A 16,351-nucleotide genomic window follows, 5' to 3' on the forward strand; every position below is an offset into this window, starting at 1 on the left:
TCGTCAATTAAAAGACATAGACTGGCAGATAGATTAACAAGTAAGATGCAACCTCATGCTGTCTCCAAGACACTCAACTCATAGGCAAAGACATTCACATAATGAAGGTGAAAAAATGGGAAAAAAATATCACTCACATGGATCACATAAACAAACAGGGGTTTCCATCCGCATATCAGATAAAGTTGACTTTAAGTCAAAGTTAATCAAAAGGGACAAAGAAAGACACTTCACCTCACTTAAGGTAATTATACATCAACAAGACATAACAATCATGAATATTTATGCCCCAAACAATGAAACATCTACATACAATAAGTAAAACCTTCTCAACTTCAAGAATCAAACAGATTCTTGAGTGACTTTAACACACCTCTGTCACTACTGAATAGATCTTCCAAACAAAAAGTGAACAAAGAAACTATAGAACTAAAGAATACAATCAATAATTTAGATTTAACAGACATATATAGAATATTTCATCCATCAATGAGCAAACACACTTTCTTCTCAGTAGCACATGGATCCTTCTCTAAAATAGACCATATTTTATGCCCTAAAACAACTCTTCAGCAAAATTTAAAAAAAAAAAAAAATAGAAATAATACAATGCATCCTATCAGATCATAATGGAATGAAATTGGAAATCAACAAACAGAATAAAAAATACAAGCTACTCTAATACCTGGAAACTAAATAATATGCTATTGAATGACAAATGAATAACAGAATAAATCAGGGATAAAATTAAAAAATACTTAGATGTAAATGAGAATAATGATACAACATGTCAAAATCCCTGGGACACCATGGAGGCAGAGGTAAATGAGAATAGTGATACAAAATATCAAAATCTCTGGGACACCATGAAGGTAGTGCTAAGAGCTCATTGCACTGAGCTCATTCAATTAAAGAATAAAAAGTCAATGAATAAAAGACCTAACATTTCATCTCCTAGGAATAGAAGAATAATCAACATCCAAAGCAGTAGAAGACAGGAAATAAATAAAATCACAGTTAAAATCAATGAAATTGAAACAAAAGAAACAAATCAAAAAATTGACAAAACAAAAAGTTGTTTCTTTGAAAAAATAAATAAAATTAATAAACTCTTAGCCACACTAACAAAAAGAAAGAGAAATCTCAAATTACTAAAATTTGTGATGAAAAAAGAAATATCACGATGGACACTACTAAAATACAGAAAATAATTAGAAACTATTTTGAAAATTTATACTCCAGTAAAATAGAAAATCTTTAAGATATTGACAAATTTCTAGAAACATATGACCTACCCAAACTGAATCAGTAGAACATACACAATTTGAACATCTCAATCTCAAGCAATGAAATAAAAGACACCATCGAAAATCTACCAACTAAGAAAAGCCCAGGACCCAGATTCTCATCTGAGTTCTACAAGACCTTCAAAGTAGAATTAACACCAATACTTCTCAAGTTATACCATAAAATAGAAAATGAGGAAACCCTTCCAAAATCATTCTATGACACTAGTATCACTCTGATACCAAAACCAAAGAAAGACACTTTTAAGGAAAGAAAACTTCAGACCAATATAACTGATGAACATAGATGTAAAAATTCTCAATAAAATTCTGGCAAATCAACATACAAAAACATATTAAAAAGATAGTGCACCACAATCAAGTGGGTTCATCCCAGGGATGCAAGGTTGATTCAAAATAAGAAAATCAATAAATGCAATACATCACACATCAATAGACTTAAAAACAAGAACCATATGATCATTCAATAGATGAAGAGAAAGCCTTAACAAAATACCAAACCTCTTCATGCTCAAAACAGTAGAAAAATTGGGTATAGTAGAAAAATAACTCAACATTGTAAAAGCTATATGTACTAAACCCAAGTCAATATTATTTTAAATGGAGAGAAACTGAAAGCATTTCCTCTAAGAACAGGAGCAAAACAAAGATGCCCTCTTTAACCATTTTTATTCAATATCATCCTTGAAACTCTAGTCAGAGCAATTAGAAAGAAGAAAGAAATTAAGGGATACAAATAGATAAAGAAGAACTCAAACTATCATTATGAGCCTATGACATAATTCTTTTCTTTTCTTTTTTTTTTTTTTTTTTTTTTTTTTTTGGTACCAGGGATTAAACTCAGTAGCTCTCATCCACTGAGCCACATCCCTAGCCCTATTTTGTGTTTTATTTAGAAACAGGGTCACACTGAGTTGCTTAGTGCCTCACCATTGATGAGGCTGGCTTTGAACTCTAATCCTCCTGCCACAGCTTCCCCAGCTGCTGGGATTGCAGATATGTACCACCACACCAATGACATGATTGTATATTTAGAAGATCCAAAAAATATTCCACCAGAAATATTCTAGTACTAAAAAATGAATTCAGCAAAATATCAGGATGTAATATCAACACCCATAAATCAAACACATTCCTATACATCAGTGATGAACCCACCAAAAGAGAAATTAGGAAAACTACCCCATTCATATTAGCCTCAAAAAAAAAAAATATTTGGGAATCAATGTAACACAAGAAGTGAAAGATCTCTACAATGAGAATTACAGAACACTAAAGAAAGAAATTGTAGAAGACTCTAGAAGATGAAAAAATCTTCCATGCTCTTGGATAGGCAGAATTAGCATTGTCAAAATGGCCATACTACCCAAAGCATTATATAGATTTAAGACAATTCCTATTAAAGTCCCAATGACATTCTTCATAGAAATGGAGAAAGCAATCATGGAGGAAGGAGGGACTGTATAGAGGGATAAGAGGGGTGGGAGGGGTGGGGGGGGAGAAAAAAATAACAGAATGAATCAAAAACTATTACCTTAGGTAAATGTATGATTACAAAAATGGTATGCCTCTACTTCATGTACAAACAGAGAAACAAGATGTATCCCATTTGTTTACAATAAAAATGAATTAAAAAAAAAGCAATCATGAAATTCATTTGGAAAAATAAGAGACCCAGAATAGCCAAAGCAATTCTTAGCAAGAAGAGTGAAGCAGGAAGGATCACAATACTAGACCTTAAACTGTACTACAGAACCATAGTAACAAAGATGGACTAGTTTGACACCAACAGATATATAGACCCATGGTACAAAATGGAAGACAGAGACAAAAGTGGGATTTTCTTGCCACGTCTCCTATGGATGAGAAAAGGGTTAACTGCCGGAGGACAATGTTGGCTATAAATCAATCAGTTACCCATAAACTTATCTAAGCAACAAACACAAGAGCCAATACTCTTTTTAAATGAGAGGGACATGATGTGTTGGGCTCTACAAGATCTGTCCTCTATCAACATGGAGTAGCCCAACACTCTTTTATTTATAATCACACAGGTAAAGGGGCCCTAGACTGGGAGGAGCTTTTCTTCTGTGATGAACAGGATAGGGTGGAATTAGGAGAGCCATTTTCTTAGGGAAACTATTCTAGAGCAGACAGGGAACCATTTCCATAGGGCCACATGCCCCTTGCAATCAGACAGATCTCTGTGTCTGGCAGTTCCAAGAAGTCAGGCCTCTGTGTCATGAGTTTCAACCTCATCTGATTCTGCTAGATAAGGATGGCTTTCCACAGGCAAACCCACATAAATACAATTATCTCCTACTAGACAAAGGCTACGAATATGTACATTGGAGAAAAGATAGCCTCTTCAACTAAAGGTGCCGGGAAAACTGGAAATCCATATGTAGCCAAATGAAATTAAACCCCTATCTTTCACCCTGTACAAAAATCAACTCAAAGTGGGTCAAAGACTTGGGCACCAGAACAGAGACCCTGCACCTAATAGAAGAAAAGGTAGGCCCAAAGCTCCACCATGTAGGCTTAGGAACTGACTTCTTAACAACATTCCTTAAGTGCAAGAAGTAAAAATAAGAATCAGTAAATATGATGGATTCAAACTTCTCAGCAAAGGAAACAAACAATAATGTGAAAAGAGAACCTACAGAATGGGAGGAAATTCTTACCACAGGTACCTCAGAGCATTAATCTCCAGGAAATATAAAGAACTCAGAAAACTTAACACCAAAATAAACAAGTCAATCAATGAATGGGCAAAGGAACTGAAGGGACACTTAACAGAAGAAATACAATCAATCAACAAACATAAGAAAAAATATTAATCATCTCTAGAAATTAGAGAATGAAAATCAAAACTACATTGAGATTTCATTTCACTCAAGTCAGAATGGCAATCATCAAGAATACAAGCAACTATAAATGATGGCAAGGATGTGTGGCAGAAGGGTACACTCATACATTGTTGGTAGAACTGCAAATTGGTGCAACTTTTGTGGAAAGTAGTGTGGAGATTCCTCAGAAAACCTGGAACAGAATCACCATTTGACCCAGTCATCCCACTCCCAGTTTTATACCCAAAGGTCCTAAAATCAGCATACTACAGTGATGCAGACACACCAATGTTTATACCAGATCAATTCACAATAGTTAAACATGGAACTAACCTAGGTTCCCATCAACAAATGAATGGATAAAGAAACTGTGGTATACACACATATACATATATATATATATATATATGTATATATATATATATATGATGGAACATTACTCAGCTTTAAAGAAGAATGAAATTATGACTTTTGCTGGTAAATGGATAGAAATGGATAATATTATGCTAAGTGAAATAAGCCAATCCGAAAGAACCAAAGGACAAATGTTTTTTCTGATATGCAGATGCTAATTCACAATAAGGAGAGTGGGTAGAAATAGACGTATTTTGGACTAGACAGAAGGGAGTAAAGGGAGGAAAGGAGCAAGAGGGGATGAAAGATAGTAGAATGAATCAGACATTATTAACTTATGTGTGTATATGTTTACATGGCCTGTAACTCTACCTCATGTACAACCAGGCAAATGAGAAGTTATATTCCATTTATGTATGATGCATCAAAATGCATTCTACTCTCATGTATAAGTAATTAGAACAAATTAAAACAAATTTTAAAAAAGAACTGAATTAGAACAAAACTAATTTGTGTGACTACAAATAATCATCACAACATCTTTCCAAATATGAAGTAATTACTGTGGAATTAAAAATATATATATAATGAGCAATGAGAACAAAATTGTTATCTCAGAAACAAAGCAATACTCTGAGGCAGGGTGGTCTTCACTAATGTGCAGTGACCTCATTTTTCAGAATTCTTCTCATCTTATACCTGCACAGAGTAACACCTGACTTCTAACTCTGGCTAATTTCCATCATTACCATTAGGTAGATGTAGAGAATATTTTCATGTTTTGCATTTATTTTCTTATTACCAGTATTTCTTATATTTCCTCATTTAGAAAGACTACACTCCTAAAACATTGAATTTCATGACTTAAAACTAAATACTTATGCCCATCACTTTTTTCCCTATAAAGTAGTGTTAGTAACTTGAATAAAGAAGGGATTCATTTAACTTGAATGTTTAGGATTTATTAAGGGTGCTCTAAAGAATGAAATTTTGGTGTTGTGAAAAATAGCAAGACTGTAAAGAAGAAAAGAAATATTTGTAATAACCAAGCCAGCCCTTACATTTTGTTAATTTAATAATCATTAGCAATGAATGAGGTTAATTTGTATCTGTTTTGTCAATCTGGTTGTTAAAAATAGAATAGTTTAGATGCAACTCATTTGAAAAATAAGAATTTCTAAATACTATTGTACTTCAAGTTGAAAATAAAATGTAAGTTCTGTAATAAAGTATTGGACAAATGGAGAAGTTAAATAAATCATGCAACTCCACATCTCAACAACAACACGTTCCTGAAAGTAAAGTTGTACTATTAGAATCATATGAAACATCATCAAAAATGATGTTGAATCATTAAATTTATTTTGTAAGTATTTTATAGCATTATTGGTATATAAGAAAGTTAAAATTATTCATCATATTTAAGCAACCTAAATGCAAAACAAATATTTCCCCCAAATAATCTTCTTATAATTTAGATTTGTTAACCAAACACCTTGAATTTCACACATAGTCTCACTAAAATTTTGCATGTGGATATTTTTTGAAAAAATTAGCATAAAAAAGCAAACACTAATTTTCCAAATATCCAAATAGCTTCCCAGAATAATCAGTTACGCGGCTCTCTTTCCATTTCACCAATTTATGTAAAGGAAATGAAGAATCTCAGATAAATTTTACAGTTTTATTCTCATTTTCTATTACATTAATTTATAATGTTTTATTTCCCCTTTTTTATGCAGAAGAAGTCATTATTCTACAAAACTTTGTTTTGAAATGATTTGCTCTTGCCTATAGAGCAAAATAAATAATTTCGTAGGAGAAGGAAACAAAATGACAATATCTGCCTTTCTAGTTTTAATCAACTGCTTAGGAAGACAATATGCAATATTTTAAGTAAATTAAAATGGAATTTGCTTTTTACCATGTCTCATAAATGCCAAACAATGAAATGATTTAGTTTTCAAAGTTATTATATCCCAATTGATCTTCCAGGCAACAGACTTATTATCTGATTATGAAGATATGCACATTTATCAAAAGCTACAACCATCTGTCTCAATTCTATTTAATTTCATTATATATTCATCATTTAGACAGTCAGCTTATGACATAAGCCTCTATTGACGAGTAATTCTATACTTATTATCACTTAAAAATGTGCACAGGCAGGCATCAGTCAACTCTTATTAGCCTACTTTGAAATTAAAATTATACTAGAGATGGGCCACTGACTAGCCAATCATCACTAATAATATATGCTAGAAAAAAAATCTCTGCATTTCTAAGAGAAACCTAAAACAATCAAAATATTTCAGCAAAACACATGCTTAGAATTTAAAAATACTTCTTGGATTGAGAAGTACACAAATTAGTATCATATACACATGTTCAAAATTCTTATTTTTAGATTCAGGATATAAAAACTAGGGAATAGTTGTAATATAAAGTAATTTTGATGAAAATAGTTGTACCATTCCTGCAATTTTATAATCTTTGAGAATATATCAATTATTCTGCTTAGTGAATTTAGGGCAGAATTCCAGAGTAGATATTGAGCAAAGTTTATGTTCCTTATCTATTATTTTTGACAGAATTGGATCATAATACAGAATTATTTTCTAAAAATATTTTGGTCTTTTTATGTATGTAGAATGAAGGTTAAAAATGTATGGCATTCTATTATAGTACTACCCAAACTGATTAGAAAAACAACTTGTCATCTTATCAATAAGAACACAGTGAGTTACTAAGAATAGTCCATGTATTCCATATATGCCACTTCCCTGTGTCTGTCATTATAATCACAGCTGAAAGGAAACTGAAACTCAGAAACCAGCCAAGGAGATCCACACATAGAAAGTTTTGTTAGTTAAAGTCTGACAAAGGCCATCACTCAAAAAAGGTAAGAGAGGGCAGGGAGAATCTAACTCTGGGGTATTTTATAGGGCTGCTTGTGTAAGCTCATGTGCTATCTGTGTGAAGCCTTGTGGTTAGCTATTAGGAGAATAAGGAGATATTTCAGTTATGTTGGTTAACAGGTGGTAAGGGGTATGGGGAGCTATCCGCTAACTTTTGTTTTCTTTGCAAGTGCATATCAAGGGCAGGAAAGTGAAACTCATTTTATAAAATGGAGGTAAGAATTTAAAATGACTGCACAGATGTTAAGCTTTGGATCTAATATTCCTCTTTTTTGTTTTGTATCAGACCCCTTGGGAATGTGGGTGAAGATTGCTCTTCTAACTACTTCCAGCTGGAGTGGGGCATTGTCCCCTAATTCAAATTCTTGTTATCATTCTAAGGGATATGGGAGGTTGTTAGGATACTGAAGAAGATCTAAACCCAGAGGCAATGGAGACATTGGGAGATATCCATTGTCTTCTCAACTGAGAGGCAGTGGTGACATTAGGAGGGACCCAGCATTTTCAGATAGGTGTGCATATTCCCCAAGGGGCATCTGGTTGACTGTTTGATTAGTGAAGATTTTGGTTCTCTCCAGGATGATCTCTTGGAGGCATCTGAAGAGACAGGAAACTAAGAAAGCCAAAGTTAATATTGCTGTTAATGGACCTAGGAGGGGAAATACCCAAGACATGAAAGGGCTCCAAATGGATGAGGAAGAAGGTGTGAAGCTCCTTTGTCAGATTTTTGTGACCAGATCTTGAAAGGTTTGTATATTTTTTTCAATTTTTCTGACTTGATTGATATAATAACAGCATTGTTCCTCAAGAAAGAAACAGGTTCCCTTTTTTCAGCTGTGAAGAGGTCCAAAGCCTGTCTATTTCATAATACCATCTCTGCTAGGGAGGAAATTTGGGTTTGGAGGATGTGAATAGTCTTGGTAGAGGTTTAGATATATCTAGCCACCTCATTGCTCAATTCTTCAAATTGTTTAGCAAGGTCTATGCTATGTCCTACAGTTCCCCCTGAAAGTCCTACAGCTTTGACAGAGGTGGCTACAGTAATGCCTACCAAAGCTGGAGGAAGGCTTCACATTTTTGTCAGGTTGTTAGAGCAAAAATTAACATAAATCCTGAATAATTATAAAGGGTGAGTTGAGGGGAGAGCATGACTAGTATGCAGGGTCCTATATAGAGGAGTTGATGCAAGTACTTAGGGATTGTGAGCGTGAGGAGTAGGTGCCTGGTGGGCTAGAGGAGGAGGTAGTGGAGTTAAGGGTGATGTTTGTGGAGCATGGAAATTGAAGAGTGGAGTCCTGATTGGTGCCCTGGAGGGTGTGCCAACATGGTCCAATTATTTCTAAAGAGTAGACTGGTATATTTTGGAAGATCCTTTGTGTTGTGGTATGCAGTTGTTGTGGGGAATTGAGACATTGGAGAGCATAATTACTGTGATTGGAAATTGGTTTAATGGGGCACATGTAAAACAGTTCTTTTTATATAAGGAGTCATTGACAACCTGGTGAAGGAAGTTAAGAGAAGATTCAATGAGTTGTGTCCAGGATAATTTGGGTTGGGGGGACAATTGTTGGGAAAGATGGGATGATGTATCTTTCAGTACATTAATGATTTTAGCTAAGGACATTTCCTGATTATAATTTTTTATAATGAGAATAGAACCATGTGGAATGTTCATCTTACAGTCAATGTTAACAGACCTTTCAACTCCTTGTTCCTTGACCTCAGCATCCTTGGGTATCAGAGGGAGGTTTGGAGTAGTGGTCTTTGAGAGTCACAGATTGAGGGGCCCTGTAGATGTGACCGAATATGAAGGGGAACAAATAATTTTAGGTGAGAATTGTGCATCCAGTGGGGGATGCTTTCAAGGCAAGCTGCTGTGGAGGTTGTGAGTATCATTTGATGAAGGCTCACTCCATTTCAGAGTAAGATGAGAAGAGGAGGGGGAGGTTTTGTTAGGATGGTTAAGAAGTACTAGATCTTCCTCAGGTGAGAAAGTTAAAAGAGAATGGGGGTCAGCGTTAGGTTTAGCCAGAAAGTTATCCACATGTTTCCAGAAAAAGTTCCTAATGTAAGTGAGCAGAGGGGAAAGAAGGTGAGGGAGCACAGGTGACTCTAGGGCCGGGGGGATTTAGGGGGAGGTAGATCGACCACATAAGAGCTCAAATGAGTAGATGTTCAGAGGTTTCTGTGGAAGAGCACATAGTCTGAGGAGGGCTAGAAGAAGGATCTTTATCCAATCTAGGTGTAATTCAAGGGATAGTTTGGTGAGGGTGGTTTTTGGAGTACGATTTGTACATTCCACCTTTCCAGATGACTGTGGATGATAGGGAATGTGGAATTGCCAGGAGATGTTGAGAGCTTTGGCTACCAATTGTGAAATATGAGAGGTAAACTCCAGACTATTGTCAGACTGAAGAGATATAGGGAGGCCAAATTGAGGAATTATGTGTGTAATAAGGGTAGTGGCTACCATGGAAGCATGTTTGTTGGTGGTGGAGAAGGCTTCAATCCATCCTGTGAAGTGTCAACTAGGACAAGGAGATATCTATGTCACTTTACAGGAGGCAAGTGAGTAAAGTTCAACTGTCAATCAGAGCATGTAAGATGTTCCCTCACCTAATGTGATGGGAAAGCAGCAGGTAGAAGGTTGGAAGTAGGATTGGTTTTTTGACAGATGTCACAGGAGGAGGAAAGGTTAGAAAGGAATTGACAATCTTCGGGAGAAAGCTTGAGTTGGGAGAAAACAAAGTGCTATGAAGTGGCAGTATTTGGGTGAAAGAGCTTATGGAGGTAAGCAAGTATCTGTTGGGTTGTTGGCTGTGTGTTAAGTGAAGGATGTTGTGATGAGAGAGTTGTAAGAGAGCAGAGTAGGGGAAGGAGATGGGGGAGTTAGCCACAAGAGGATAAAAAGTTAAAAAGCTTACAAGTATCCTCATAACTCTCCCCATAAGAGGGACTAAAGAGGAGATCATCAACCTCTTGTAATACCATAGACTTGTTAAAAGGTAATGAGGCTAGATGGGGGTGTTTGGGAGCCTGCTGGAGGGCAGCTGCTCTAGCTTCTAATTCTGCATTGTTGTTATCTATCTAAACAAAGGAGGAGTCAGGTTGATGAGAACTGCAGTGAGAGATGCCAATGGCAGTGGGAAGGTATGAAACTTGGAGCATATCTGTGATGTAGCTGGCATTGAAAATAGAGGTGCCCTTGATGGTGAGAAATCCACATTCCCTCCAGATGGCTGAATAAGAGTGGAAGGCATATTTAGAGTCAGTGTAAATGTTGAGGGAGGACCATTGGCTAAAGTAAAAGCCCTAGTGAGGGCAATAAGTTCAGCCCACTGATTGGATGTGTTGTTGGGAAGTGAGGAGGCCAATATAACTGATGTTAGGGAAACTATGTCATATCCTGTTAGGCGGGTTCCTTCACGTAAAAAGGAAGAGCCATCGGTGAACCAAGTGTGAGTTGCTTGGGGTAAGGGTCCTTCATGTACATGTGTAGAATGTGTGAGAAGCTCTTCTAGGGTTTTGATACAAGAATGAATGGGAAGAGGAGCCTGAGGGACAGGAAGAAGTGTAGCAGGGTTTAATGAAGGGCATGTGAGAAAGGTGAGGCTGGTGTCCTGCCACAGAGATACCTGCAGGGATAGTCAGGATGTGACAAGGGGGTAGGGAATGTAGTCCCTTGTAAATGAGAAGCTCTTTAAGGTGGTGTGGGGTCAGGATTATTAATGGGACCCCAAAGGTAAGTTTTTTGGATTCATTGTTCAGTAAAGAGGCAACAGCCAACATCCACAGGCAAGGGGCCCAGCCTTTAGTGGTGGATTTTGATAGAAAGGCCATAGGGGCAAAAGTTGGTCCCAGCATGTGTCCTAAAACTCCAAGGGCAAATCCTTGTTTTTCACTTACATAAAGTAGAAAGGAGCATGAGAGTTCAGGCAAATGGAGGGCAGGTGCGTGAAGGAGGGATTGCTGGAGTTTAGTAAAGTTTGTGGTTATGGGTTGCAATAGGGGTTCAGAGAGTGAGCCTGGGTTCCGACATATAAGGGCTTGGCTAATATGGAGTAATGGGGATCTAGGCACGAAGGAATCCTGCCATTCCCAAGAAAGAGATTTCTTCCTTAGTGGAGGGAATTGATTAGTTAGCAATAAGGCACTTTCTGTCAACATGATGGCCTTCTGAGTTGTTCTTAAGAGGAGGCCTAAATAAGTGACCGATGTTGAGGATAATTGAGGTTTGAAGGCAGATACTCTATAGCCACAGGAGGATAAAAAGTTAAGAAGCTTACAAGTGTCCTCATAACTCTCCCCATAAAAGGGACTAAAGAGATCATAAACCTATTGAAATACCATAGACTTGCTAAAAGGTAATGGGGCTAGATCCCTAGCTAAGACCTGTCCAAAGAGGTGGGGACTTTCCTTAAATCCTTGTGGGACTATGTAAATTTATGATTATGCAAATGGTATGCCTTTACGCCATGTACAAACAGAGAAACAACATGTATCGCATTTGTTTACAATAAAAAAAAAAAAAAAAATCCTTGTGGGAGAATGATCCAGGTCAGCTGGGAAGAGGCATGAGAATGGGGATATGTCTATGTAAAAGCAAAGATATTTTGAGAGTTGGGGTGTAAAGGAATGGAGAAGAATGTATCCTTTAAGTAAAGTACAGTGAAGAGAGTAGTGCCTGAGGGGATGGTGGATAAGAGGGTATAGGGATTGGTGACTATGGGATGAATGGTATAATGGCTGAATTAATAAGATGAAGGTCTTGAACTAAGCAATAGAAGCCATTTGTTTTTTTACTGCTAAGATTGAGGTATACTATGGGGAATTGTTGGGTCTAAGAAAGTCCTTTTCTAAGAAATATTCGACAATGGGCAGTAAACCCAGGAGGTTTTTTTGGGAAAAATGGATATTGGGGTTGTGCTGGGAAGTGGCAGGGGTCCTTGAGATGGATTTGTATAGGGTCATGGTATCGCGCAAGGGAAGGACTTGAGACATCCCATACAATGAGATCAACCTCTGAGGGAGGGAGTAAGTGGGGGTTGGTGAAGAGGGACTAGGAGTGAGGGTTAGGAGTAGAGGGGCCACAGGCAAGTCTGCCACTTACCAAATGAGGCCGGTAGGGATGTGAAGGGGAGCACCCTGTGAGCCGGAATCCTGGTCTCCGCAGAGGGTCGCACCGGGTCCCAGGGCAGCTGGAACCCTTGAAGCAAAAGGAGCAGCGCACTACCGCAGGGGAGCCAGGGTCCCAATACAGCTAAAGGCCTTAGAACAAGGGGAGCAAGCACGCTGGGGAGCCCGATCCGAGGATCCGAGTCACCAAATGAAAGCAAAGTGCCATCTGAGGAGCAAGTCAGAAACCAGCCAAGGAGATCCACCACGAGTAGAAAGTTTTATTTGTCAGTTAAAGTCTGACAAAGGCCATTGCTCAGAAAAGGTGCTAGAGCGCAGGGAAAAATCCAACTCTGGGGTATTTTATAGGGCTGTTGCATAAGCTCGCATGAGCTGTGTGAAGGCTTGCAGTGAGCTGTTCCTTGTACCAGCTGTCTGTAAAACCTTGAGGTGGGCTATTAGAGAACAAGGAGATATTTCAGTTATGTTGGTTAACAGGTGGTGAGAGGGACGGGGAGCTGCTAACTTTTGTTTTCTCTGCAAGCACCTATCTAGGTCAGGAGAGTGAAACATTTTATAAAATAGAGGTAAGGATTTAAAACGGCTGCACAGGTGTTAAGCTTTGAACCTAATAACAGCAGCACAAATAACACACTAATTGCTTGACAATGATTCAAGAGCAAAGCATAAAAGAAAATATTTTTAAATATAATCTTCTATTTTAATTTGATGACTATTATGACTATTTTAATTTGATGACATTATGTAAGAGGAATTCTGTATTTCCAAACAAAGATAAATATTGTGCACTATTTGGAAATCGAGCTGTGTAAATTTAATATCTCAACCATTAAAAACAGAGATTAACTATCACAATGATTGTAATCTCAACCAAAATGTTTGCTAGAAAAACAGAAGCCAGAACCAGTGAGAGGGTGGCAAATTTGGACAAGGCAGCTACAAATTTAAATTTAAAAAGCTACAAATTTAACCCAGCTCAGCACTTGCAAGCCATTGTTATTTGGCATCTACAGGTTGTGATGCACTTAGAATTGGTGTTAGTGAGGTTTAGCATTCATAATGAACAATAGGTTAGAGCAAAAATGGAATATAGAGGAAGTCAGATAAGCCAGCAGTGTCTTTTAATTTCTTCTTCTCAGAAAAAGGTTTCCACTCAGCCGCTGAGTTTATGAGTAACTGTCTTAAATTTCTCCAGTGAAAACATCTAAATGAAAATATTATATTAGAACTGCAACCACATAAACATCCATTTCAAACCAACAGTGAAACTATGATGATGGCCTGAACAAATGAAACAGAAATCGAAGAGTAAACTAAAGACTGGTAATCATCTCCCATGGCTTATTCCTATGCAGAGTTAACTTCACACACAGTAGATATCAAAATTAAGGGGATTAGAACCATTCTTGTGACACGGAGTTAATAAGTCCTTGTGATTGTTAAGACTGATAAACAGATAAATGTGAACTGTGGTTTTGAGTTAGTTTGGTATTATTAATAGAAGAACCAAATGCAGTAATGTGTTCTCTGAAAAAAAGGCTCTAAAATTTTAGGAAAGTTGTTATAAAATAGAGTTCTCTCTCCCCAAAAGAATTTGAAACAAACATTCTGAACTAAGTGAAAAAATGACTCCATCTTTGAGATCTATTCTAGATAGTAAAAAATCATCACATCTGTTTAAAGATATAAACTCATGAAATTTTGATTGCTTAGTTATGTTACATGCAAAAGTATGAAGGTGACATTATTACTTAAGAGACACGGGAAGCTTCTGAAGGCAGCAGTTGGCATGGCTAGGCAAAGGTTAGCATGTCTATAACTGAACAGAATTCAAGGAAAAGTTTTCTGCATCATCTATTGTAGGTTGTTTGAACCTACCTGAGTCATTTAATCACAGGGATTAATTACCCTAAACTTCCAGGTGTATTTGACTATCCAAGGAATTAAAACTTAAGGAAGGAAAGGTAAGCATAATTAACTAGAAACTCAGAGGGAGTAACACAGACCCTAAAGTTTTCCGTAAGTAACCTTGGAAAAATTAATTACCAAAACCCTTGAATTCTTTGTCTTTATATGTAAAAGAAAATGTTATGTATATTCCAGAATAATATTACTGATAACATTGCCATAGTAGATAATTATGAAGGCTAAATTTGACAAGTTATTTTGAGTAAACTCATAGGTCTTTCTCCAGTGAGAGATGTGAGGTTCCTTCCTTATCTTATTTCATCTGTAATTCCCTTTAACAGGCTATAATGATGGTAGGGAATTTGAATTGCCATTTAAAAATAACTTTCCTAATCTCAGGAGGAAGTCATAGCAATTTAAGAGATTGTGAGTTACCTTCAAAGGTCCTGTAAAATTTGTCCAACCTATAAAATTATAGATACCAAACCAGCACGTTGCCTAGCTTCTGCTAAACAACCTATTCTGAACTTCCCCCAAACTTCATGTCAGTTATTAAGTTTATAACAGTCACATAGTTTTTCTTTCATTATTTCACAACATGTCTTGAAATATACATGCATTTAAGGACACTTTAAGGACAAACTGTGCCATCTTTAATGTTGATCCAATTAATGTAATGTTATTTTAGATACCATTCTTTTGTATCAGATGAAAGAGGACAATAATGAACCTTCTGAAGATAAATTCATGTTTGAAATTATAACATGGTAATAATGTTAATAGTTTTAAGATAAACTAGAGAAATGTATTTCTGCAATTGCAAACAACCAAACCATAATATTTGCAATGTAAAATATTGTCACATTGAAAAGGCAATCTTCAGAAATGGAATGTGTTCAATTCATTTTTCTTTGGTTTATATTGTTTTTGCAAGGAGACATAGCCATTTTACTGTTGCTCTTTGAAACATAATCTCTTTTTCTTCTCAGACTGCTTTACGATGCTTTTATGATTTTGTTGTTTTCAGCAGTTTTTTTCTTCCTTTTTTTTTACTTAAAATCAAATTTTTATGTATTCTTATAATCTAGAAATAATTTCTTTCTCTTTCAAAAAGCTAATTTATTTTTACCCAAGACATAAAAAATAAAGTTATACATATTAATGTACATGCCATGTGAAGCTTCCATTTATGTATACATTGTGTAATGTTTAAACCAGGGTAAATACATCTCTTTCATCCAGAAGTTATTATTACTTTATGGTAAAACCTTTCAAAATATTTTATTCTAGTTTTTTGAAATACATATTTCATTATTGTTAGCCATAGTCACCCTACTACACAATGCACATCAGAACTTCTTGCTTCTAACTGTAATACCCATTAATCTCCTCCTAGAATTAAATTTGATATAAATAGTAACCACCATTAGTAACCACCATTCTACCCTGGACTTTTTTTTTTTTTTTTTTTTACTACTGAACTATATCCTCAGACTTTTTAATTTTCTCATTTTGAGACACAGTCTAGGTTAACCAGGCTGGCTTTGAACTTGTGATCCTCCTGCCTTAGCCTGCCAAGTAATTGGGATTATAGGCAACCACTACTGTGCTCAGCTCTACTCTTAATTTCTATGAGATCAAACTTTTTAGATTCCAAATATAAGTGCAATTATGTGGTACTCATTTCTTTGTGCCTACCTTATTTTACTTAACGCTGATTTCCATTTTGCTCCATGTTGTCACAAATGACAGGATTTTATTCATTTTATAACTGAATAATATTCCATGATGCATATGCACCACATTTTGTTTATCCGTTCACCAGTTGATGAACTCTTAGCTTGTTTTCATAGTTTTCTCTGTTTGGAATAGAGAT

At 36.2% G+C, this 16,351-nt stretch overlaps 1 long non-coding RNA gene across 1 annotated transcript in view; it reads left to right on the plus strand.

Moving 5' to 3' along the window:
- The first annotated feature begins 7,285 nt into the window (after positions 1 to 7,285).
- LOC306669647 overlaps positions 7,286 to 16,351 on the plus strand; it is a 42,802-nt gene continuing 33,736 nt past the window's right edge. The window contains exon 1 of the long non-coding RNA XR_013766191.1: positions 7,286 to 7,415. This is a non-coding gene — a long non-coding RNA (uncharacterized lncRNA). The remainder of the gene's footprint in view (positions 7,416 to 16,351) is intronic.

The sequence above is a fragment of the Sciurus vulgaris genome (genome assembly GCF_902686455.1).
Source record: "Sciurus vulgaris genome assembly, chromosome: 9".
Taxonomy (NCBI): domain Eukaryota; kingdom Metazoa; phylum Chordata; class Mammalia; order Rodentia; family Sciuridae; genus Sciurus; species Sciurus vulgaris.